The sequence below is a fragment of the Moschus berezovskii genome, chromosome 1 (genome assembly GCF_049115385.1).
Source record: "Moschus berezovskii isolate FMDL1 chromosome 1, NW_MosBer_1.0, whole genome shotgun sequence".
Lineage (NCBI taxonomy): Eukaryota > Metazoa > Chordata > Mammalia > Artiodactyla > Moschidae > Moschus > Moschus berezovskii.
Window position 1 is genome coordinate 138768684 of NC_142460.1, and position 27090 is coordinate 138795773.

Here is a 27090-nt window from a genome sequence, read left to right on the forward strand (position 1 = left end):
GAATCCTCCCCTTGGCCTGGATCACCCCCTCTGACACTCCAGCTTTTCTAAAATTTCCTCACTATCAAGTCCCTCCTCCTTTGTGTTCCTCTCACTATCAATAATGGATACGATCTGACATGTCACAAACATTTCATAATAAAAATAGTAGCTCTCAGGCATGAACTCTCTCTCACCTTCCTACCACCCATCTTTAGACCATCTTTTTGTATCTTTCTTCTCAGTCTCCCAGTTTTCTCTTCTACTGTCCAAGGTTAAGCTGCTACCTTGACTGGCTCCTTCTTAAGTCCTCTTCCTCTCTAAATTCCTGCTATATATATTTCTGCTTTTCCTCTTCGCTCTTAAAGTGCTAAAAGAGCTCTAAAATAGAAGGGGTGACATGGCAGGAAGCAGGGGACCTTGCCTAGTTATACATCACCTATCCCTAATGTTCCTAATCCATCATTCCCAAACAAAAGTCTGAAGAGTCACCTACACGTGCTCTTTTCTTGCTTCCTCCTCCTCCATTCACTTTTAAAAATGTATCGGTGTAACCTGCACAACTATTACCTTACTGCTCAGCAACAGTCATCAATGCTCCCATCAAAGCCAAATCTAAAGACTGCACAGTCCTTGTCAGTACCTGACCTCTTAACAGCATGCTACCCAACTCCCTCTTTCTCCCTTCCCCTTGTTTTAAAGTGACACAGTTTATCTTTTTTGGTCTCTCCCAGCCCTGCACCTCTACCTTCCCAGGGAGAGAGGGGCTGTGGGTTCTTAGCCTACACCATCCAGATGGGAGCCCCTGAAACTTGTTACATGCTAAACCTTTGGACTGACACATACTTCCTCATCCCTTCTTCTTATTTAAACTGCTATTCAAATATCTCCTTCTCTAAAAAGGCTATGCTAACTCCGCTAAACATTCTACCCCTTCACAATACTTTGTATCTCTTGGAACTTTCGTCCCCCAGGTTATAAATTCCATAACAACAGGGTGTTACACTTTTTTTAACCCAGTCCCTGGAACATAATGTTTTTTTAAATGTTTAAGAATAATTTTATTCAACCTATTAGAAATAAACATGTTTATGAGGACATGTGTCCAACCCCGAGGAAAATTTCATCAGGATCTATGAGATCCAAATAATGAGGAAAGGCAATGGCATGGCACAAACGGAATAACTTCACTGCAAGCAGTATTTATGTATTGAATTTATGTCTAAATACAACTACAAAATTCATTTCTAGCGTTGTTTTTCGCTTCTACCATGTTACAGACTTAGTCACACTCAAGTAACAAAATATACCTTAATTACTAAAATGCTTACAAATGGGTATTCTGATTATATTTTCTGTAGCACAGCAGTTCTTTTAAGTCAAAAAGTATTACTAAAAAATACAGCTATACATTTTTAAGCTGAAAATACTATTATAAAATGTATCAGCCAAGGTGATAATCAAAATATTTACAATTAGCCAGACACGTACAAGTGAGTGATCAGATTGTACACTGACCTTTATGAAATACTCCAGCTACACCTGATAATATGTGTTTCAGCCTTTGACACAGGGCACTGGGGATAACGAACTCTTATCTGAAAAAAATGTATTTCAGTAAACTGCTGATATCAGAATGCTATCTTTTAATCTTTTTTTTTATTCAAACATAATTTCAGGGAAGACCAGAAATCTTCATAATTTCAATAAATCAAGATTTTTATAGGATTTGGACCAATACTTCAGTGGTAATGGATTTTTTGTTCTATAGATAGAGACAATATTTAAATGTGTATGGGTATTGTGCAGATTGTAGGAATTCTTGCAAATATATCACCCTAAAAACATGTATTGTTTGCAAATAATTATTGAAAGAAGCACTGCTACTGTAAAGGTATTAGCTAACAGGTAAACTGCTTCTAAGGTAAAATTTTGACTGATATTTCAATATATAATAAACTTCCCTGAACAAAAAGAAATGGAGAATTTAACTGTTTTCAGTGAGAGTCAAAATTTAACAATCTATATAGGTTTTTAAGGTAAGCGCCTTCTTTTACCTATTGATCAAATTCAAAACAGTAAACTGTAGAGCTCCTTACATCATGTGACACGTTCTATTGATACAAACAAGCATAGTCCTCCAAAGAACCAAGATCAATTTCTCCTTAAGTGATATCAGAATTCACATGTATTTTCTACTTTAAGGTAAATAGAAAGGAAAGAATAAAATATAAAGACAGAAGAAAAGAAACCAAAAATAGGATAAAGTATATAAAGAAAAAGCCTGAGGAATTACAGATAATTACTCATGGCAATTGATATATATTAGCACTAAACTAACAGTGGATTTGCTCCTTAGAAGAAAAGTTATGAGTAACCTAGATAGCATATCAAAAAGAAGAGACATAACTTTGCCAACAAACGTCCATCTAGTCAAAGCTATGGTTTTTCCAGTAGTCAGGTATGGATGTGAGAGTTGGATCATAAAGAAAGCTGAGCACCAAAGAACTGGTATTTTTTAACTGTTCTGAATATTCATTGGAAGGACTGATGGTGAAGCTGAAACTCCAATACTTTGACCACCTGATGCAAAGAACTGACACACTGGAAAAGACCCTGATTCTGGGAAAGATTGAAGGCAGGAGGAGAAGGGGACAACAGAGGATGAGATGGTTGGATGGCATCACCAACTTGATGGACATGAGTTTGAGTAAGTTCTGGGAGTTGGTGATGGACAGGGAAGCCTGGTGTGCTTCAGTCCATGGGGTGGCAAAGAGTCGGACATGACTGAGTGACTGAATTGAACTGAACAGTGGATTATTACATGTGCATGCCCAATGGTGTCTGACTGTGTTCCCATGGACTGTAGCCCACCAGGCTCCTCTGTCCATGGGATTTTCCAGGCAAGAATACTAGAGTGGGTTGCCGTTTCCTACTACCGAAGACCTTCCCAATTCAGGGATCGAACTTGACTCTCCTGAGAATCCTGCACTGACAAGCAGATTCTTACCTCAGTGCCACCTGGGAAGCCCTTAAGAGTGAATGCATTCATATAAATATCTACTTAAGAGCTGCATACTATGTGCAATACAGGATAAACAGACACAAGGAATAAGACTAAAATTTTGTTTTGGAGAACTGGTTGGCCTCTATAAGCAAGGTTAAACTTCCTAGTCACAAATGTTCACTAATCATTTCAATTCTTCTGGACCAAATATATAGGCAGATTGGTTCTACATGCCAGAGTAGTTAGCTGGGAATTTGGGGGACTTTTTTCATAAGTTTTGATTTTGAAATGTTATATATTGAGGAAGTTAACTTAGTAATTATTTGAGGTTTCTTTTTTTTTTTAACTTACTAAGAAAGTTTCAAGCTAACTGGAAGAGAAGGCCAGCTTTGCTGAGTGTGTTTGGAGCTGATGAGAAGAGGAGCCTTGTCCAAAACCATAACTTCTCCCCCTGGCTCACTGGTGTCGGCAAGTCTGTAACTAGCAATGCATCACTTCAGTAAACTAAGTTAGCTCACAGCACAATTTTGCCTATGGCTTTTCCCAAATATTAACAGAGATTTTGGTAAACAAATAACTAACTAAGCATTTCTGGAGGCTATATTGCTACTTCTCTACTCACAAGGGACTAAACAGAGTAACAAAGTTGTTTATTACATGGGGAAAAACTGTGTTCTGAATGGGTTAATGCAATCTTCACCAATATTCAACTCTGTATAACAAAAAGCTAAGATCAGTGTTTCTCAGTGAGGGGGAAGCACCCTAGTGGTAGCACCCATGGTGATTTTCAGTGATGCAGAAACAATGTAATTTTAATAGATGCATCAGAAGCTCGCTAGTCAGAGCATGTGTATATGTAACTCAGGAAGAGGCTAAAGTATAACAAAAAGAAGGTAAGGAATAATAGTAAACATACTGGTAAAAATCATAAAGAATATATGCAAAGAACTGAAGTTTTAGATAAATTGCTGAGAAAAAAGATAACTTCAACCACAAATCCTCTGGAATGGCACAGAAATAGGCAACATGGCCTGGTCTGATGCTCTGCATTGTTTTGGGTGACAAGTTGCTTGCAAGGAAAGGAAGATTATGTTTACCAACTCAAACAAGTAATCTAAGATCTATCAAAGCATTCCTTTAAAATGCTGATAAGGTTTGCGTCCCTAATCATCCAGTGGTCTCTTACTGGAAGGATATTGAAGGAAGTCAGTTAGGTGACACCTTATTGCTAAAGATTAGAATTCCAAAAGCAAGCAACAAAACATTCACGTTAGAAAATGACTACTGTCCCTTTAAGGATTTATATTTAAGACAAAAATGAAACAGGAAGCCTCTATGCAGTGATTAAAAAGTGAATTTTGAAGTTATTCCTATAAAAGGCAAAATTATAAAACTTAAAAAGGTATTAGAAGATAAATATCAAGACGTCTTGCTGCATTTCATAGCCTGAGCCACCAGTTTTGTACCTAAATGTGCCCTCATCCAGTCCCTACAGCAAAGTTTATCTTCCTAGAAGCTTTTTCTGCCCACTGTCAAAAGTATGCAAACCTCTCTTCCTCTTAACACCAGTGCAGACTTGCCAGCCCCTTATCCTGCTTTATTCTTCACAACACTTGTTAGTATTTGGCATAATACTATGTACCTATTTCACTATCTGCTTATCATCTACTTTTTCCATTAAAATGTAAGCTCCATGACAGCAGGCAGGTGCCAACTAGTTTCTTCACCAAACAGCCACCACCAGCACAGCACAAGGTCCAGACTAAGTCAAAAATCAGCATTTGTAGCATGATAATATTTTTTTTAGTATATCTGAACATTAGTTTACAAATATTTGCTACAAGTTATAATGCCTAAACAACAGATACACAGTTTAAAACACTGATATGTCACCTTTATAACTGAATGAAATCAGCATCAAAGACCACTTATTGGAAAGAAAGAGTAAGGAAAGGAAGTTAATTAACATAAAACCATTTTTATACTTCCTTAATTGGGAAGTTGATGGAAGTCTTTTTAATCTACGAAATAATCTGAAATAGATACACATGGTTTTGCAAATTTTTAACACGTAAATAATTATCGGTGCATTTCTGACAGAATCAATCCTCAGTTCTGGCTAAAGAAGGAAAATTTGATTTTTTTTTTTTTTTTGAGGATTCCAAACAGGCAGTCTTTTAACATTTCCCTCTATTCCATAAGAAAGTATAACAACACTATGAATGCTACTTTATCATTCTTTGAGATAAAATACTAATCCTATTTAGTGTTCTATCTACTCTATATATTTACAAAAAGATGAAGTTATCTTGTTAGCCTTAGGTAGTCATTTCTGATCCATCCATGTCATTTAATATTTCAAAATACTAACTAGGAAGTCAGAACACAAGACTACAGTAAAATCAACAGTGTTGATACACGTGCAATGTGCTAAAAGACAGAAAAAACAACTAACTATTCTGGCAGTTTTCAGGAAGAATGGTTCATTAACCCAAATGAAATCTACCAATGTTAAATAAGCGTGACAAAACTCTGAACATTAAATGCAACGTGATCCATTGTGATATTGTTATTTCCAGGGCAAAACCATGATTATGGACTTTGATTTTAAAGTTTACTTTTATGAGTCATATTTTATTTGCCATAGTAACTAGGGGTCAAAATCTTAATTTTCCATCTTTATACCTTCTGAACAATATCACCAAGCTTCTTATTGAGGCTGGTGATACCTTCATCTAAAACATGTTTCAATATTATCTTTATTGCTTGAGAAATGGTAGCAAAGTCACCGGTGCTTCCCTAAAAACATTATCATAAAACTCAAAAATAAGGATGAAGTTGATTAACGAGAGACTTAAGGAAATATTCCCATAGAATCCTGTACATCAGTGAAAATTTGCTGCATGTGAACCTCTTTGCCCCAGTGTTCAACTTTCCTTACAAGGCAGAAATCATCCTCACAGCCAGTAGTCATTAAAATATTTTCCATAATTAACCTATCCCCATTTTCCATTTGAGTAGGTCCAATCGAGCTAAATTATAAAATCGATATGCGAAGAAATGACAAAAACAATTTAAAAAAACTGACCAAAATATAAAGCATATCTCTATTACAATCAAATAATCATAGCTATCACACTTTCCAACCCAGGGATGGAACCTACATCTCTGTGTCTCCTGCACTGGCAAGTGAATTCTTTACCACTGAGCCACCTGGGAAGCCCACTATCAGCTCTGTCTGAGCACACCAACTTGATCTTAACAGATGATTTAGAATGTAACCTAGTAAGCTCAAACCTGGGAAATCTTACTGGCTTATTTCTATTGAAGACTGCCGGAAATCTGTTGCTTAATTATTAATCATTATGAGAAAAATATGTAAAATCTATGTGTACAGTTAAAGAGGGTGGCACAAGTGGTACAGATTCTGCCTGCCAAAGTAGGAGACCCAGGAGACAGTGGGTTCAATCCCTGGGTGGTGAAGATCCCTGAAGGAGAAAATGGCAACCCACTCCAGTACTCTTGCCTGGAAAATCCCATGGACAGAGGAGCCTGACAGGCTACAGTCTATGGGGCGGCAAATAGTCAGACACAACTGAGCATATATTTTTTCAACTTCAAAAAGATCTAAAAATACTTATTCTTCAGAAAATAATGAATGATATCAAACATGCATATAGGACGCTATTACTTGACTGCATCCTAATTAAATGAATTAATGGACTTCTGATGACAAAACATAATACATACACATCCCTTTTCCCCATTTAATCAGTAAAAATCCCCATTACATGAAAAATGCATCTTTTATTGCAAACTTTACAAATACTCAAGCCACAAAGGTACCACACAGTTTAACGTTATAATCCTAGGGATATTTCTACTGATTTATATATTTTATCTTAAAGATTACCTTTTGAACAAATAATCTCAAATATGCATTTAATAATATAGCAATGTCAACTGAATTTATTCCTAAAAACAATAAAATATTAGAATTTCAGTTTAATTTGAGCTTTCCTGAAAAAGAAAAAAAAAACACAAATTCACATACGCTTACATGCATATAAGAATTAGGCTTTCCCTGACTAACAGTGAATCAAGACCCAGTTGTTTTTCCCTGGTTTAAAAAACAGGAAGATATGTTTCAAAACAAAGACATGCATTAATAACTCAGTTTCACTTCAATGTAGCTGTATCTTCTATAGAACGTTCCACATAACACATATACTAAACTAGGTCTCAGATGCTGAACAACAACAAACTATGCTAATATTACTGCAACCGCTATACAGTATAGCCAGAGCTTCAGAATGTATTTTGCAGAAGCCTAAGATTTCAACAAGCAGCTCCACAGTAGTAACAGGGAGGTATATTTTGTTGGTGCCTACCTCAATATTGATTAATTACAAGGCTTCACTTATAAAAAAGAAAAACACTGAAAGATTCTGCAAGTCTTAGAAATATAAGACTAACTGTATAAAAAGATAAAATTTGTCTCCCTGATAACTAAATTTATATTTGTACATAAATCGTTTACCACACTTTTGTGCCATAACTCTAATTCCTTAAGTTTCTAACATATTTAAGAACTGAAATTTCATTACTTGTGCAATGCAGATCTAGAATCATGAGTCATTCATTCAGAGGAAATTTGCAGACACACACCAAAATGCATGCCCCATGAAGTTCACATTCAGAAAGAGATGTAAAATCAAATAAGGCAAAAAATTAGACAGTGAAAATAAAGAATTCTCAAATTAGAAATGTAAAGGTTCAGAAGCAAATTACAAGTTAAATAAACAGGTTATCTAAATTTTGAGTTTTTCTCCCTCTACACCTAGACTATAATCTACATTATTTTAAAGTCAAAAAATTAACAATTTATGCTTTTAACTATGGTTCTGCCTTGTTCTGTGATCTAGAAATATGGGTATAAGTACTTAGTCGCTGAGCTGTGTCCAACTCTTTGCGATCTCATAGACTGCAGCCCACCAGGCTCTTCGGTCCAAGGGATTATCCCAACAAGAATACTGGATTGGGTTGCCATTTCCTCCTTCAATGGGTATAAATGATAAGGCTATTACCCAGAAGAGATAGTAACATATAAGTTCAAATGACAGATAGAAATCTCTAGCAAGTAATTTATATGAATCACATACACTGCCTGCACGCCAAGTTCCTTCAGTCATGTCTGACTCTTTGCGACCCTATGGACTATTGCCTGCCAGGCTCTCCTGTCGGACAGGATTCTTCAGGCAAAAATACTGGAGTGGGTTGCCATGCCCTCCTCCAGGTAATCTTTCTAACCCACGGATCAAACCCTTGTCTCTTAATGTCTTCTGCACTGGCCAAGTGCATTCTTTACCACTAGCAAGCACCACCTGGGAAGCTCTCAATATACTCCATATATTTTTCTTTCTTTTTGTTTTTGGTTTTAGACATTGCCAAATGAATGGATTTTCAGTTAATAAATTTAAATTATATAGAAGGGGTTATTGAGAATTTCCCATCTTTCTACTGCCAAATCAAACCCCCTCCAATCCCAAGCATAACCACTATTATCAGTATGGTGTGTTCAGTCCTTTTTTATTGTATTATCACACATAAATACACATCTACACATACACAGCTTAAATTAAAAAAAAAAAAAATTTTACAGTAATCATGGAAACATACTAAACATATTATCCTTAGGCCTGCTTTCTACAAAATATGTTAATGACCTTTCCTTATCAATAGAGATAGATTCACATAAATATTTTTTAACAATTATGTATTACTTTACTATATATCCATTTTCATACTAGTGGTCACCTAAATAAATGCCAATTTTTCATTATTTTAAGCAATACTGCAATTATATATACAAAACTATACTTACATTTGAGTGGTATTAAAATATAAATACTTTGGACATAAAGTATATGCAAATATTAATTTTGAACTAAACATCAAACTCATTCTAAGAAAACATTTATCATTACATACTTCTACCAGCAATTAATAACATGCTTTTCTACACTTATTAAATCTATGTAAGGCCCTAAAAAAGATATTATCCTTCAAACCATATTGTAAATTTCTATTGTAAGAAAGAAGTAAAACGTATATGTCTTTTTCCAATATAGAACTTGAAGCCTTGTCTTTGTGCTCTACAAAATATTTTCAGTTATTAGCACTTACATGGCAGTTAATCGATGGAAACATTTGTAAAATCAGTTGTTCAACTCCTGTTATTTCAAAATAAACCATCTCATTGCTAAGACAATTACTATATTTATATTTTGCAATTATTTGCCAAAGAGCAGGGGCCAGAGGTTTGAATAAATGTTTGAGTTGAGAGTATCAAAACGAATATATAGCTTACCATTCTTTGCTTCTTAATAAAAACATGTAGTTAACACTCTGTGGGACATGTTATATTAGGAAAATCTCTGACAGCACAATGTCATATTAAGGGAATGCTTTTTTTGCATGTTATTTCTACAAATGTCAGAAAATATCCTACTTCCCCCCCTTCTTTTTTAGACACTAATTGACTAAAGGAAATAATTTCTGACAAGTGCTATAAATAATGCAAGGCGTTATCAAACTAGCTAAGGCACAACAGAACTCTGGTGAACTCATGTAGGGCCAGACACATTTCCCTGTGTGGTAATTTCTCCTGAGGCCAGAGGGCCTCTTGCCCTGGACTGGAGTGTTCTGAAGTGGAAGGCATTATTTCCAGTCTAAAAAACCGAGGTAGGTATATACTCCTGTATGATTTTGCGAAGGGGCATGTGTCCCATTAGAAAACAAAACACTCTCCCCTCCTTTTACCCTCCTCAAACTCTTTCTCAGTTATTAAACAATAAATAAATAAACACAGAATAAAGAGGAATCTGAAACTGGATTTTCAAAACACTTAAGATGGTTGGTTGGCAAAATGTGGGCATTTCTAATGCTTTTATTCTCTTTTTGACAATGTGCTTTTACCATGTTGTCAGAGTATAAATACAGTCAACAACTTCTCAGGAGATAAGAGCAAGATTCTATTCCTAGGATTTTGTACTTTCCAAAAGAGTATATGTACTGAACACACTTTGAACAAACTAACATGGCAACTTGAGGTTTGGTTCCTCTGCCAAACAGGAAAAAAAAAATCCCTTTCTTAAGTATTTTAATCACCCATAAGGTTCTGTGCATTCTAGAAAAGCTGTAACACATGAGGAGATCTGAAAAGCTGACTACATCCTTCTAATGAGACAGTGATTAAATCTGTATGTGCTTCTACCAGCATCATATGCACTTAAAAACCAATGACCAGCTTTCCATGGCAAATCACAACGCATCAGTAGCTGGCTAATAAACTCCAGTAACTGCCAACAGTTTATTAACAGCAACACTTTCTGTTCTGTCTGGGAAATTAGAGATTCAGGAAGACCCTCGAACTCTCTGTATTGGTCACCCAGGGGTGACTTAAAATCACATATTCCTGGGACCTACCCTAGACCTACTAAGGGTAAAGACCAGTAAACTACATTTTAAGCAAACTCCCCAGGCTACCCTTAATCTCATTAAATTCTGGCAATCATAATCAACTAAAGTTAAAAGACTACTTCCACCAGAAATTGTTTACTGCATTTATACCCAATAATTTCCCAGAATATCTGCCCTGAAATGATGGCTTCTTTGAGATTTGCTGACATGCTTTTTGATTATATTCTATTAACTACTTTAGAAAATTGACATGCCTGCAAAATGTTATGCAAAGTTCTGTTATATTCATTTTTTTCAATGTCATAGCTGAAGGTTTATTTTAAAATATTTCGTTATTTTCAGAACATCGTTGGCAACTGGAAACTTGTATGCAAGGGTGATTTTATATCAGAGTAAATAAAAGACTTATACACAAGCCACAGATGTCTGTCCCTCTCTCAACAGAATGACCTTTGAGGTTACACCACCAAATGGACCAATTTTGTATCATTTCCTTTTAGATTCTGCTTATAAGGGACTGTTACAATCATTTTTTAAAATATTATTTTAAATCAGACACCATACATGCCCCTCCACATCATCTCAGACACTACTCATAACATCCTACTGTGTCGCAAACCTCTTATGTTTCAGTTCTTCTCAAGAGTTCACACCATATAAAAGCTACTTAATCTGTAAAAAAATAAAAAGTCCCCCAGTATATCTGAAAGAGTATATTGAATAAATTCAAAAAAATAATTACTTGGTAATCTTAAAACTTCCCATATCTTTCTATCATTAAAATGTCAAATATGTATATACATAAAGAAATATAAACATATATACACAAATATATAAAATAAATAGAGACAGAGATATTTAAGCTCCAGATAGTAAAATTACTTTGCAAAAAGAAAAAACAATTAAGCACTTAATTACTACAATTGATAAAATTATTAATAATATAGATAATAAGAAATAAAATGTAATGTATGTATGGGAGTGTAGATATGCATGTATGTATGTGTGTGTATATCCAAAAAATAAAGAGAAGCTTTACATAGGAATTAGTCAAATCATGCTCTTCATACATAACTAACACCTGGCTCTTTCTTTAAATTCAAGTAAAACCTCTGTATTAAAGTTAACGGAGGGAAAAAGAATTAAATAAGACTTTAAGCTTCTTTCAACAAAACTACAAACTGTGTTTCTTCATTAATAACTCCTGGAGAGATTAACTTCTTGAGAAGTTGGCCTGTGCTCCATTTCTTCTTGATTTAATATAATATCTGCAAGATGTTCATCTTGTTCTTTAATAAAACGTTTGACTACAGGAGCCACTTAGAAAAATTTACTTTTCCCCCAGAACTCATACATTCTATTATTACTCAACAATAGCAGATAATATTTGATTCACTGGTATACAATTTACTTTCATCTAAATTTTACCATTTGTTCCTCGTGACTCTTGTTCATTTGTGAACAAATAAATTAAGGCTGGTATGATTAAGTGACTGACTCACCGAAGCCTCCAAAGCTAACTGAACAGAACAATCAGGATCCAAAATCAGGTCTTCTGATTTAAAACTTAAAATTTCAATCACAACACATGCTGGCAATTTAATACCAATCTTCGTAGAAATGACAACAACCTTAAATACAATAGAAGCAAAAAAAAAAAAAAACCCAGAGAGATTGGGTGTAGAGTCAGGTATGGTACAGTGGCCATGACTACTGCTGCTACTGCTGCTGCTAAGTAACTTCAGTTGTGTCCGACTCTGTGTGACCCCACAGACGGCAGCCCACCAGGCTCCCCTGTCCCTGGGATTCTCCAGGCAAGAACACTGGAGTGGGTTGCCATTTCCTTCTCCAATGTGTGAAAGTGAAAAGTGAAAGTGAAGTCGCTCAGTCATGTCTGACTCGTAGCGACCCCAGGGACTGCAGCCTACCAGGCTCCTCCGTCCATGGGATTTTCTAGGCAACCGTACTGGAGTGGCTTGCCATTGCTATATATTTCTAACTATGATAATTCATAATTCAATTTGCTCATCTAAGATGATATAAAATATTAGCTCTAACTTGTCAAATTCCATGAAACAAAGATATATAAAATGTCTATTTTATTGAAGAATCTCATCTTTAGAAGAAGTTCCATAAAAGTGATTAAATTTGTAAGCTCTAATTACTACATCCTTAGTGATTTGCTCTGAGAGGTAAGTGAAGGAGCAAGCCTGTGTGCAGAGTCTGAAGGAGATAAGATGGCCCCCTTCACAGAGCTGAGAGAAAAATGCTCTTTTCGTTGTATGTCCATGGGGTATACACTTAACACTAATATGTGTACTTAGAAATGGGAGAATTACACACTACCTCTTATCAGTTTCTTGTTAGGACTGCTAGTTAGTCTTAATCTAGTAATTAACACATTGCTGTTTAGTTGCTAAGTCATGTCCAACTCTTTTGCAATCCCATGCCAGACTCCTCTGTCCACAGGAATTCTCCACGCAAGAATACTGGAGTGGACGGCCATGCTCTCCTCCCGGGATCTTCCCAACCCAGGAATCGAACCCGGGGCTCCCACATTACAGGCAAATTCTTAACTGTTTGAGCTACCTAGGAAGCCCAAGGATACTGAAGTTCTCCAGGGGAACTTCCTGACCCAGGAACTGAACCGAAGTTTCCTGCATTGCAGGTTATATTCTTTACCTCTGAGCCACCAGGGAAGCCCAATTAATACATTCAGTTCAGTTCAGTCGGTCAGTCGTGACCGACTCTTTGCGACCCCATGAATCACAGCACACCAGGCCTCCCTGTCCTAAATACTCAGTAAATGATTGAAAGATGAGTTATTAAGGAAAAGAATCTTTGGGCATGATTTTATTTTCATCTGTCTGCTTTCTGAGCAAGAAGAGCATACCTTTCCTTCAGAGCTTTTGAGGACTTAAAATCTATCAACAGAAACCTTCTGCATAAGGAAAAGGGAAGACTGTTCTAAAAGCAACACAACTGAATATACGCAAAGCAAGTATGCTTACAGGAAGACTGATCTGTATCAGCCACTAAAACAGTGTTTGAAAAGCAGGGAAGTCTGAAACACTTCTAAGCAATGCAGAAGCAGAGAGATTTTTCGACAGCTGTTAAAACGTAGAAAAGTATACTAGAGAGAAAGCACTGACGGTCTGGAATGGCATAAGTGATACTTCTCTTTACATGTAACAAAGCTGTTCTCTAGTAATTAGTTACCTTATGGAACAAAAAAAAAGGTAAATATTAAGTTGTTTTCTAATAAGAAAACCCCAAATCGAAACAACTTTAAAAATTACAATCTCAGCTCCACTGCCTCAAAATTATCTCCTTTGGCAAAAACTGCAGGTGTCTACTCCTCTAATAGTGCTTTTTTTAAAGTTCTCTTTTCTTCTCTACTTTCCTAGGAAAAAAACGTTTTATTTAAAGAAATCCAAATATATCCAACATACACAATATCCTTACTAAATGAATAACTATATTAAGGATAAACAATACATAGGCAAAACAGTATATACACACTGATTATATTAAACAGTTTATGGATGATCCCGTATATGTAGCCCAGATCTAGGGGGACTACATGGATCCAACTTTGAAGAGTTTATTGCTTTACTGGGGACATCAAATTAATACACAAATAATCACACATAAGAAAGAAAGTGATCCACACAGTCAAAGGCTTTGGCATAGTCAATGAAGCAGAAATAGATGTTTTTCTGGAACTCTCTTGCTTTCTCCATGATCCAGCGGATGTTGGCAATTTGATCTCTGGTGCCTCTGCCTTTTCTAAAACCTGCTTGAACATCTGGGAGTTCACGGTTTACATACTGCTGAAGCCTGGCTTGGAGAATTTTGAGCATGACTTTACTAGCGTGTGAGATGAGTGCAATTGTCCGGTAGTTTGAGCATTCTTTGGCATTGCCTTTCTTTGGGATTGGAATGAAGACTGACCTCTTCCAGTCCTGTGGCCACTGCTGAGTTTTCCAAATCTGCTGGCATATTGAGTGCAGCACTTTCACAGCATCATCTTTCAAGACTTGAAATAGCTCAACTGGAATTCCATCACCTCCACTAGCTTTGTTCATAGTGATGCTTTCTAAGGCCCACTTGACTTCACATTCCAAGATGTCTGGCTCTAGGTCAGTGATCACGTTATCGTGACTATCTTGGTAGTGAAGATCTTTTTTGTACAGTTCTTCTGTGTATTCCTGCCACCTCTTCTTAATATCTTCTGCTTCTGTTAGGTCCATACCATTTCTGTCCTTTATCGAGCCCATCTTTGCATGAAATGTTCCCTTGGAATCTCTAATTTTCTTGAAGAGGTCTCTTGTTTTTCCTATTCTGTTGTTTTCCTCTATTTCTTTGCATTGATCACTGAGGAAGGCTTTCTTATCTCTCCTTGCTATTCTTTGGAACTCTGCATTCAGATGCTTATATCTTTCCTTTTCTCCTTTGCTTTTCTCCTCTCTTCTTTTTACAGCTATTTGTAAGGCCTCCTCAGACAGCCATTTCGCTCTTTTGCATTTCTTTTCCATGGGGATGGTCTTGGTCCCTGTCTCCTGTACAATGTCACGAACCTCCGTCCAGAGTTCATCAGGCACTCTATCAATCAGATCTAGTCCCTTAAATCTATTTCTCACTTCCACTGTATAACCATAAGGGATTTGATTGAGGTCATATCTGAATGGTCTAGTGGTTTTCCCTACTTTCTTCAATTTAAGTCTGAACTTCGCAATAAGGAGTTCATGATCTGAGCCACAGTCAGCTCCTGGTCTTGTTTTCGCTAACTGTATACAGCTTCTCCATCTTTGGTTGCAAAGAATATAATCAATCTGATTTCGGTGTTGACCATCTGGTGATGTCCATGTGTAGAGTCTTCTCTTGTGTTGTTGGAAGAGGGTGTTTGCTATGACCAGTGCGTTCTCTTGACAAAACTCTATTAGCCTTTGCCCTGCTTCATTCCGTGCTCCAAGGCCAAATTTGCCAGTTACTCCAGGTGTTTCTTGACTTCCTACTTTTGCATTCCAGTCCCCTAGAATGAAAAGGACATCTTTTTTGGGTGTTAGTTCTAAAAGGTCTTGTAGGTCTTCATAGAACCGATTAACTTCAGCTTCTTCAGCATTACTGGTTGGGGCATAGGCCTGGATTACTGTAATATTACATTCTGAAAGAGATGGGAATCCCAGACCACCTAACCTGCCTCTTGAGAAACCTGTATGCAGGTCAGGAAGCAACAGTTAGAACCGGACATGGAACAACAGACTGGTTCCAAATAGGAAAAGGAGTATGTCAAGGCTGTATATTGTCACCTTGCTTATTTAACTTATATGCAGAGTACATCATGAGGAACGCTGGGCTGGAAGAAGCACAAGCTGGAATCAAGATTGCTGGGAGAAATATCAATAACCTCAGATATGCAGATGACACTACCCTTATGGCAGAAAGTGAAGAGGAACTCAAAAGCCTCTTGATGAAAGTGAAAGAGGAGAGTGAAAAGGTTGGCTTGAAGCTCAACATTCAGAAAACAAAGATCATGGCATCTGGTCCCATCACTTCATGGGAAATAGATGGAAAAACAGTGGAAACAGTGTCAGACTTTATTTTTTTGGGCTCCAAAATCACTGCGGATGCTGATTGCAGCCATGAAATTAAAAGACGCTTGCTCCTTGGAAGGAAAGTTATGACCAACCTAGATAGTATATTAAAAAGCAGAGACATTACTTTGCCAACCAAGGTCCGTCTAGTCAAGGCAATGGTTTTTCCCGTGGTCATGTATGGATGTGAGAGTTGGACTGTGAAGGAAGCTGATCGCCGAAGAATCGATGCTTTTGAACTGTGGTGTTGGAGAAGACTCTTGAGAGTCCCTTATACTGCAAGGAGATCCAACCAGTCCATTCTAAAGGAGATCAATCCTGGATGTTCATTGGAGGGACTGATGCTAAAGCTGAAACTGCAATACTTTGGCCACCTCATGCGACGAGTTGACTCACTGGAAAAGACTCTGATGCTGGGAAAGGTTGGGGGCGGGAGGAGAAGGGGACGACGGAGAATGAGATGGCTGGATGGCATCACCGACTCTGTGGACATGAGTTTGAATGTACTCCGGGAGTTGGTGATGGACAGGGAGGCCTGGCGTGCTGTGATTCATGGGGTCGCGGAGAGTCGGACACGACTGAGCGACTGAACTGAACTGAACTGAACTGAAGAAAGAAAGTGCTGAGAGATAACAATAAGGCCTGGTGACTAAAAGAGTCAGGGGTGGTTTCTTGATGGATAAGACATCTCAAATGGGCCTGGAAGGATGGGTTTCATTTGGTTGGATACAAAAAGGAATGGCACTCCAGGCTGCAGGAATACAAGGAACAAAGGCTGGGACAGTAGAAAGCACAGAACGTGAACGCTGGAGGTACTGGTCGGTGTGGAGTACCATGTACAATGGGGCTGGCAGGAGATAATGCTGGAATCTGGGGCTGGAACCAAACCAGTAAGGGCCTTGAAGGCCAGAATGAAGAATTCAGCCTTCATTTCTTAATTATTTGGAATCCATCCATTCCAAGATTTCACTCAAGGGCAGAGTCAGAATATTTAACTAAATACCCTAAGGGCTAAGAATAAGACTGTACATGGAATAAAAAGAGATCTTAACAAATAAACTTGGGATTTTTCTACTTCCTAAAGCTTTTGCTTTAGTCTCCAGAAAGCCGAGAGATAAATTCAGTTCTCAATTTCATCTCAAGTACTTGTTTCATTTCTTTTCCTTCTGGTTTGTCTTTTTCATAGTCTTATTTGATGTGTACTTAGCACAGTAAGGCAACTAACATCCTTTTTTTTTGATGGAGTACACATTACACATAAATAAAATTATTTTAACAAATGCCCTGGTATCAGGTAAGTTGCAGATGTAATACTTAGAAAGTTTTACAAAAGAGAAATCAGAACCCTCCCATCAAGTAAAACTTGTTCCTCTGTAAATATTTCAATGATAAGTGGCCACAGCAAATTAGAATACCCGGTTTTTGCAGTTGACAACTATTCTAAAATCTACAACTGTTGGGTTCAGCAACCTATCTTCCTGCCTGGCTGTCCAGTTTGACCTTCCCTGTGAATCAATGTTTCTACTATGATGCCAAAATAACCTTCTGAAACTTACAAGGCTTCCAAGGCTGCAGATATTTTCAGCTGTATCAGCCCTGGCTGTCACAACATTCTGCATGATATTAAGTGGCAAAACTGGAGCCTCCTGTACTAGCCTGACCTTTTAAACTCTACAATATTTTGCTGCCACTCAAAACTGAGTTTTCCTTTTCTTCTTTCTTTGTGATGCTACTTCTCTTGCTTACTTGGAAAGCAGTCATTCTAAGCATAAAATGGCACCTTCCTTACATGAAAATAGAACACTTTACTTATTCACAGTAAACCTAACACTGATAGAGGCTTTAAAATAAATATTTACTGCCATCTACAAATAATACCTTTTTAATTACAGAAAAGATTATTTAAATTCCATAAACAAGATTATTTAAATTCTGTGGCAACAAGAAATATAATAATACATCATTATTTCTGCAACGGCCAATTTGAAATTTGAGAGATGTCTAAATTTTATAATTGCATCTGTTTATGTTAACCATTATGTATTCAATGCCTAGCACAGTGCCTAAAACATAAAAGAATCCAAATTAATATTTAAGTGCATGTTGCAGAATCTGAATGTTTAATTACATTTCATTTATCACAGAACTATTGAACTGAGATATAGGTGCTAATTTTCGTGCCAAAAAATTAGTATATTAGCATAGAATATTTATCTTAAAAAATATGCCCGAGAATTCCTGGTACATGAAGGGAAAATATTTTTTAAATCCATTAATGCCAGGTCATTTACCAGAAAATTGTTACTGTGTAAACAGGATAAAGTCTAACACCAGTAGAGGAAAAAAGCAATAGAAATCAATTCACTAAGACAGAGGGACTAAGATTCTTAATATCTATCAATTATTTGATCTCAGGCCTTAATAACTATTAGTAATAATAAATTTAGATTTACACATGTATATTAGAGTATCTTTTCTTTTGTCTTTGGCATACTGTATTTTCACAAATCCTACTTATAATCAGTGCAATATCGTTGTATGGTTGCTACTGTTCAGTTGCTAAGTCATGCCTGATTCTTTGCGACCCCAGGGACTGCAGCATGCCAGGCTTCCCTGTCCTCCACTATCACCCAGAGTTTGCTCAAGTTCATATCCACTGAGCTGGTGATGCTATATAACTGTCTCATCCTCTGCCACTCTCTTCTTTTGCCTTTAATTAAATATACGTCAGAACAAATTTGGTGACCCTATTGGTGAATGCATCCCTTAGTTTCATGAATTTACTTTGTTTCATTTTCATCTATAACCTATGGACTACTTACTTCATAGTCCTTTATGGAATATTCATGTAAATAGGATATAACATATGTATCTGTACACATCACACACTCACAGACATATCCTAATTACTCTGCTAGAGATGGGGGAAAGTGAGTAAAGTTCATCCAAAATCTCCATGAATACCCATTCTCAGTGAAATGTTTATTTTAATGTTGGTAACAGATTTCTACGGAGAAGGCAATGGCAAGCCACTGCAGTACTCTTGCCTAGAAAATCCCATGGACGGAGGAGCCTGGTAGGCTGCAGTCCATGGGGTCACTAAAAGTCAGACACGACTGAGTGACTTCACTTTTCACTTTCACACATTGGAGAAAGAAATGGCAACCCACTCCAGTGTTCTTGCCTGGAGAATCCCAGGGATGGGTGAGCCTAGTGGGCTGCCATCTATGGGGTCGCACAGAGTCAGACATGACTGAAGCGACTTAGCAGCAGCAGCAGCAGCAACAGATTTCTATTTTTAAATGACGGGAGAAATGAACTGAACTACCCTAATGCCTTCAATAATGTAGTTGACTAAATTATAAGAGCATTTGCAACACTGTTCTACGGACTCAAGACATTTCTCAAACTGTGCCACTTCAAGCCATCCACAGGAGCAATTGGCAGAATGCTATGTCATTCAGAAGTGACACCTGAAACTCACAGGTGGTAATGATTTTGAGTCTAAAAGTAGATTTTGCTGATCTTGGCAAGTGCTGGAGCAGAGGGTATTAGGTGTGAGTAGAACTAATACTGAGCAAGCCACCCTGGCAGATTAGGCCATTCGATACTGCCCTCCTTTACAAGCCAGGGAAACGTCAAAGTCCACTCCTTGGTCTCTGCTGTTTTATGACCACAATGATTCAAAACCCACCTTTCACAGCCTGACTCCTCCATTAAGTCTCTGCAGAACTAACCTGGACTGGGCCTCAAGTGTACACTGCTGTGAGTGCTTGTTGACTCAAGTCGTGCCATCTTGATGGAAACAGTCAGGCAAACCAACAGCAGAACTGGGTTGAGAGCTCAGCACACACAGTACATTACTACATGGCCCCTGAGCAAATTGTGTGACCTGAGCCTTGCTGAGCCTCCATTTTCTCACCTGTGAACCAGAGACAGCCAGACATGCATAAATCTCACAGTGCTGTGCAACAACTTTGTACAGTCACATAAGTAAATGAATAAGTGCCTACGAAATAAGAAGCTTTTTTATAATGATTACAACTGCTGAAGGTCTGGTCTTTTGTAGTTCTTGTTGTGTTTTCATTATTTTGCAATGGATGGAGCTTTTCCTTTGGGCCATAAATTTCAGAAAAGCAGAACCCGCATTTCTTATTTCTCTTGAAAATTTCAACCAAAAATCTTATCATGAAGCTTTTTCGGCAGGGGGCTTAAATAAATGTTTACGATTGCAAATGATGAATGGCAAGCAACAGAATAAAAATCCTGGTTTCTAACCTAGAACACAGAATAAATCCTGGAAACAAGTAACAAACACCTCACAGCTGAATGGGGCCTTATAGAACTCATGCACAGTTGCACTTTCACCATTTGAGAGTTTGGAAGCTAGCCTACAAAATACAGCTTTATTTTCTGCACACAAAGAAAAGTCAAAGGGAAAAAAGGCTCATATATCTAAAACCTGTCACTGAAGTTAAATTAGTTAACACCTAAAGCATATCTCTCTCTTAAGGATTTTTTTTTTTTTCTGTTAACACAAAAGTTTCAGTCTCTGAAACCTGAAGGTCAATACTGAGTGTCTTCATCTCCTAATCAGGAGTTAGTATGAAGAAGCTTCAGATGAATTAAACGTCCCCACCTTTCTATAAAAATGCTGACGTCTGAAATAAATTAATCTCTTCTGTCTGGTCATCTGTCTACCCTACATTTGGGTCATGCTTATTTATCAAATACTTAAACAGAAAGAAAATAGCTTAAGTACTGAATCATGTAATTTTAACAAATTATGGTTTGATTTTTTTGTCTTCTCTTTAATATACAAAGTATGTAAAGAGTTAATGTGTCTACTGGATGGTTTTAGGCAAATTCCACACTCTGCCCACAAGCAGCCTATTCTTGGCTCCTCCATGCCCACTTTGTTTTGCCCATACATTACTTGTGAATATTTCCATCACTACACTGAAACTACTCTGAGAAGAGGATACACCTTACTCACATCTTTATCCTCTGATAGGTGGATAAAGCATGAGAGATGGCACACGTACAACTACACTCAACAGATATTTTCTAATATAAGTGCTTTCCTTTGCGGCGAAAAGCAATAGCATACAGTTCATGTTCCTTCCCTAAACAAAACATAATTTTATTTGGTGTATGTTTAAAATAGCTCATGAAGAGAGGAAATTTTTAGCAAGAGACTAGCTCCAAGAGAACAAGTCTTCAATTAATCGTTTACCTTTTTTTAATTTCATAAGCTCTGCCACATAGGGACAAAGAGCGCAGATTATTGTGTGAAGATGATGCAACATGAAAACATAAAATGCCCATCTTGTTCAGTCAGTAAGTCATTTCCGACTCTTTGGGACCCCATGGACTGCAGGCTTCCCTCTCCTTCACTCTCCTGAAATTTGCTCAAACTCATGTCCATCAAGTCGCTGATGCCATCCAACCATCTCATCCTCTGTCGTCCCCTTCTCCTGCCCTCAATCCTTCCCAGCATCAGGGTCTTTTCCAATGAGTCGGCTCTTTGCATCAGGTGGCCAAAGTATTAGTTTCAGCTTGATAAACAAATTTAGCATGTACTCTGGAGCTAGACCTATCACTTCTTGGTGAAAATTTTATAGCATCATGTTACTGGTGTGAAAGTATATTATCTTTGCAAAGCTTCCTCTGGGAGGATCCCAGATGGGCCAAATGCAATGTTATAATGGGTCACACTGCTGCTGCATGCCTTTACCATATCTGCTAAAGACAGGAGGTCTGGTGTGTTTTGCTTTGCTTTGTTTTTTACAAACCTAAAAAGCAATGATTACAAACAGTTGGGCAAACTCTATGCCATTTGTATTAATAATCCAATGTCAAAGCAAAAGAATGATATGTATTAGCCAGCCTTTTAAATTAAATTTATACCTTCCTGAGTCATGTCAATTCTATGGGCAAAGTTTAAAATTACTGTATCATAACTATATCACATTCATTGTCAGCAGAATCATAAAGGGGAGACAGAATGTTAGTTCAGAAGTGAAGAAATACCTGGCTTCATTTCAACTACTCATCAGGCTGTGTGAATTTTGACATGTAAGTTAACCTCTCTGAGCCTTAGTTTCCTCAACTCTATCAAGAGGATGGTGGTTCCTACCACACAAGTCTGTTCCCTAACTGTGCAGTGCTGTGAGCAGGTTCTTTTCTGGAAAGACCATCTCATATACAGAAGATGCTCAAATATGGAAGCTAGCCTCATTCTCTTCATACCTTTTCCCTCCATTTTCTGAAAAGATTGCTTAATCTTCAGCCTATGTCAGGTGTCCTTCTTCACAGAGGGTGTAGTGGTTCTACACCCTAACCACTCAGTTCCGCAAGAACTTCCCTCTTTTAATTTCCTCCTTTGGTATGGAGTCAACACTGATTGTACTGTTAACTTCTCATGTCTTTCTCCCCAACTCAATCATATGTCAAAGAATAATAAAACCTATGTAATTCTCCTTTGGGACCTTCTCTCCTGACCTACTAAAATCCTTTACTTCTAATAGGTTCTCAGCAAATGTTCATTAATTGATTATTTAGCAGAACATAAAGAATGATTTCCCTATACTGCCTTATTATTAACATAGAAAAATAGTTTTTTAAGTGAAAAGACCTCAGCACAGAGTAAACTTTAATCCATTAGTGAAAAACAGACACCATAGTCTCTATATTAACTGCTTTCAAAACAATATTTACTTTCAAAATCCAGTCCTCCAACCATTAATATATTTCTCTGGGAGAGTCATTTCCCATGTGCAATTTTCAGTAAATGTGGTCCTTCTGAAAGAATTATGCAGAATTCAATTTTTTTCAATAATCTCCACTATTGTTCTGGATATTTCTAATTAATTTTCAGAACGGTCCTATCTGGAAATACCTCAGAGAGGTTCCACAGCTGGGTTAAAGATCTGCTTGTATTCCCAGTTGTTCACTTTTGCTATGCTCATCCAATCTTTCAAAGTCTTCTGGATAAGGTATGTGAGACCAATTATTTAAGACCAATTGCCTTATCTGAATGCCACTAAGTTGACAATGCAGCTTTTCGTGAACTTTTTGAGCAATGAAATTCAAATAACAGCTCAAATTAATTTGGAGTAAATTTACTAGTTAAGATTGGCCCATGAATTGGGAAGGCAAAGAAGAATTTCTAATCTTAGTACTATTTAATCTTATTTGCTTTGAAATGAACATTTTCTAAGCGTTATCTAATAATTCAACAAAAATAGATTTTTACCAGATCTTTACAGCACACAGCCAAAACCAGATGGGGCAAAAAAAAAGTCTAATAATAGAAAAAGACACGTTCTAAGTGTGGTTTTCACATAATACTAAAAGGCACATAAACAAAAGGCAAAATGGAAACACTGTTAACATTATTTTCTCTAGCTCTACAAGTTAAAGACATACACAGTGCAATTTAAAAATTATTTTCTGTGGACATAGACTATCTAAATAAATTAAGTGATAAGTATTTATAAATGCAATCTTTCTCTTGGAAACTCTTGATTTCATGAGAATTTCTCTATGTATATTAAATACAGTCATTGCTCTGACATGCTCAACTTAAACTCTTAAGCCACTTACTTATAAAAAGCACGTAAGTGCCTTATATAAAAAGGCCTACGGGTACTCCTGTAAAGCTTTCTATTCTGTTTGAAATATAACTATCCTCCCAACTCCAGGTAACTGCTAACTCAATGCAACTGCTTGTTTATTTCCCTATGTAAATCATTCTGTTTATAAGGGTGTCTGATTATTAAGGATCTTTATTTCCAGGAAAGAGAGTACCATTGATACCTTCCCTAAAATAGCAATGTCTGAGAAGTATAAATGTCAGCCACATTGAGCACATTGCAAACTTGTTTTATCATGTATCTATCTGCCACCTGGTTTATCACTGGGGATCATTTACACCAGTGTTCTGCATGAACTTTAAAGGGACCAGAACCGCCTAGCCGTCAATAAGACATTTCCCAGAAAACAACAACATACCCCTAAGATGAAATGACGCTTACTTTAGAATGACCAATTTGGGATAAAGAATTTAAATACCATTCTCTAACTGACTCGCTCCTGTGTTTTAAAGGAGTTTGACACAGAAATGAACTGTTTTTAAGAATGTAACAGGTATCTTCCACCTAACCAAGTTACAGTCCCAGATAAAATATAATTTTAAGTGTTCTCTGATGTTTTAAAATATAGTTCTTTATATGAAAAGAGCTCACATGGAACAATATGATGAACAGGGATAACATTAACAAAGTTTTAAATAAGGGATTTTGGATGAAAAGTTTAAAAAATTCTTACTATACTCCTTAAATCATTTTTAATATCTCCCATCACCTTAATATCCACATCTAATTGGTTGCTACATCCTGTGGACCTGAAGCCTGTGACTTTTCCCCCTGAACACATGTCCTTTCATTACCTTGTTATTGTCCTTTTCCAGTCCCTCATCTCTAGCCAACAATTTCCATTTTACCCTATGTATGTCCTACTCTCCCTCTAAAAAATGTCACTAAAACACAACACCTGTACATTACTTACTAAAGCAAATGTCTCCTAATGTTCCCACTGTGCCCTGAACTTCCTACCTGGTCCTTAGTGTCCTCCAGAGTGGAGCCCCAAACTCCCATTCTCCCCTGATTCCTTATTTCTTCTTCCCTATTAACTGCCCCTCCCCAAACCCTTTATCTTTCTCCTCTTAACCTCCTATCCATTCTTCCACAGTCTCCTTAAATGCTGTAGCAAGAGTTACTCTTGTGGATTATTCCAAATGTCTATGGTCTCAATCTCCTATCAGTACCCAAGTATCTTTTAAAATTTTGATTTTATTCTTTCACAACCCTAGAACTGGACTACCTTGGTTCAACTCCCTGTTGTGCCACTTCCTAGTTAAGAAAGCAGGGGCAGTTAACTTTGTGCCTCAGTTTCCCCTGTGAAATGGAGATAGTATCCATCTCATAGGGTTGTTCTGAGGAGTATGTAAATTAATGCATACACCTTACCCTGGAACAGAGTAAGTAGTCCAAGCTGTTAGTGATCATTGTTAAAGCTATTATTATTATCCTCATCACCATTCTTTGTAATGATGGCAAGCAAGACAAAAAAAAAAAGGTTAAAAATATGGAATTGGAGTTTAAAAAAAAAAGTCTCACAACTCTGAGAATGACAAAAAGTGTTTACCAGTCATGCTAGTCACCTTTCAAAGTCAAAAGGCGCATTTTACATCTGTCACAAAGATTAAATGAGATATTTTGTAAAGAAATATATAGCAAATGGCACTTACATTATTAACTATTATTAACATGCTCATAACTTTACAGATATAGAAATCAAACAACAGAAAGAGTGAATGTTTTTTTCCCAGTCCACATACCTAGTCACATCTGGTTTGGTAAAATAAAATCCATACACTGTGAGATTTTTGTGCCCCATCTCACAAGTCTATTACTCCTTTCAAGATATAGACAAAGTATAATAAATATATAGAAATATAGTAACTTGTAAATGATAATAATAACATCAGTATCACCTCGTGTATTTATAAAGTGCATCACTTTTCAAAACATGTATCCCCAAATGGGCTCTGGTTCTACCTGCACTGGACTTTCAAAACAAATGTAGATACAGTACTCACAGAAACTGATATTTCATAGGACGGCTTTTTTGAACTAAAATTTAGTAAACAGAAATACTAATGAAGGAGTCTGTGTTAGAACACTGAGTTGCAAAGTCACTTAGTGGTTCAGAGCTTTTTCCACCAGATAGCAGGCCATCTGCTCTCCTAGTATATCTGTGGTCACCTTGATTATCACCATCCCATCCCAGACTATCTTTCTACTAGGATAAGGGGAGCCATCCACATAGAGTGCTAAAAGGTCATTGTAAAGGTAATTCTCTTCTTGTAATCAGGTAAGACAGAAACAAATAGAATGCTAACTTATCATTATTACTATGATCAACAACGTTGATAAACAGATTGCTGGATATATGACCTGATTAAATTTTAAATTTTCTGGATACAATAAGCTGTGAATAGTTTTTAAGTTTTAAGATCAAGAAGTACCTTTAATGATGTTCTAAATATGAATATGGACTTCTTAATGCCTCATTTGGCATTCTTGTTATTTATCCTGCTTTGGACGTGTTTTGACTATTAAACTGTAAAGTCTTTCACCATTTTGATTTCCTCACACTCCCACTGCATATACTATTGTAACCACACGTTTTCCAATTTTCTAGAAGAGTCTATTCAGTTATAATCATTGTAGACAAATGTTAGTAAGGAGGAATTTTGAGTACAGTAAGTATACACAATGTTACCACGTCTTCCACAACCACATACGTATAATATTTTTGAACTACTTTTAAAAACCCACAAAACTGTATTCACAATTGTGACACTTCTACCAGTGCCTGAAATCATCATCCATATCTTGTTTTTATTTCTTCACTTTCCTATTTAATGTCACATTAAACTGGATACTCTGGCTGTCTCTGATTAAAACCTCCTTGCTAATATATATTTCTCTCATTGCTTCATTGAGTATAAAACATTCTCTTTCCCTAAATGAAATCACTTCTTTTTTGGTACATTTTAGTAACACTTTCACTGCTTAACTTTAATATATGGATCTTTTTTTTTAAGCAAATGACCTTGTAATTATCAGTTTACTTTTAACCCAGCTTTTCCCTTGAACAAATTTTCTATGCACTGTTTACCCTGGTTACCCACTTTGGTTTTCTGATACATTTGTAATTATTTGGTAGCTTCAAAAACTGGTATCTCATGGTATTTAACAGTAGTGCTAATGCCAAAGCGATCAATACTTTAACCATAGGACGTCTGAAAAATATATATTTCTACCAGCAAAATGAACTAGAATATGCATGAAAATCATGCCTAGATGTTAAATATAAACACATGATAATATGGAAACATCACTGAATAGATATAATTAATGCTGCTTTAACAAAATAATATTTCTATAATATCAA

The 27090-nt window shown here is 36.7% G+C and overlaps 1 protein-coding gene across 22 annotated transcripts in view; it reads right to left on the minus strand.

The window, feature by feature from the left end:
- Window positions 1–27090, minus strand: part of MBNL1 (muscleblind like splicing regulator 1) — a 222165-nt gene that overhangs the window by 165502 nt on the left and 29573 nt on the right. Inside the window, exon 2 of one of the 22 annotated variants that reach the window (XM_088839685.1) lies at window positions 1498–1577. The exons of the other annotated variants lie outside the window; for them this stretch is intronic. The gene's annotated coding sequence lies outside the window, so the exon portion shown is untranslated. The remainder of the gene's footprint in view (window positions 1–1497; window positions 1578–27090) is intronic. 22 annotated transcript variants of the gene reach the window in all.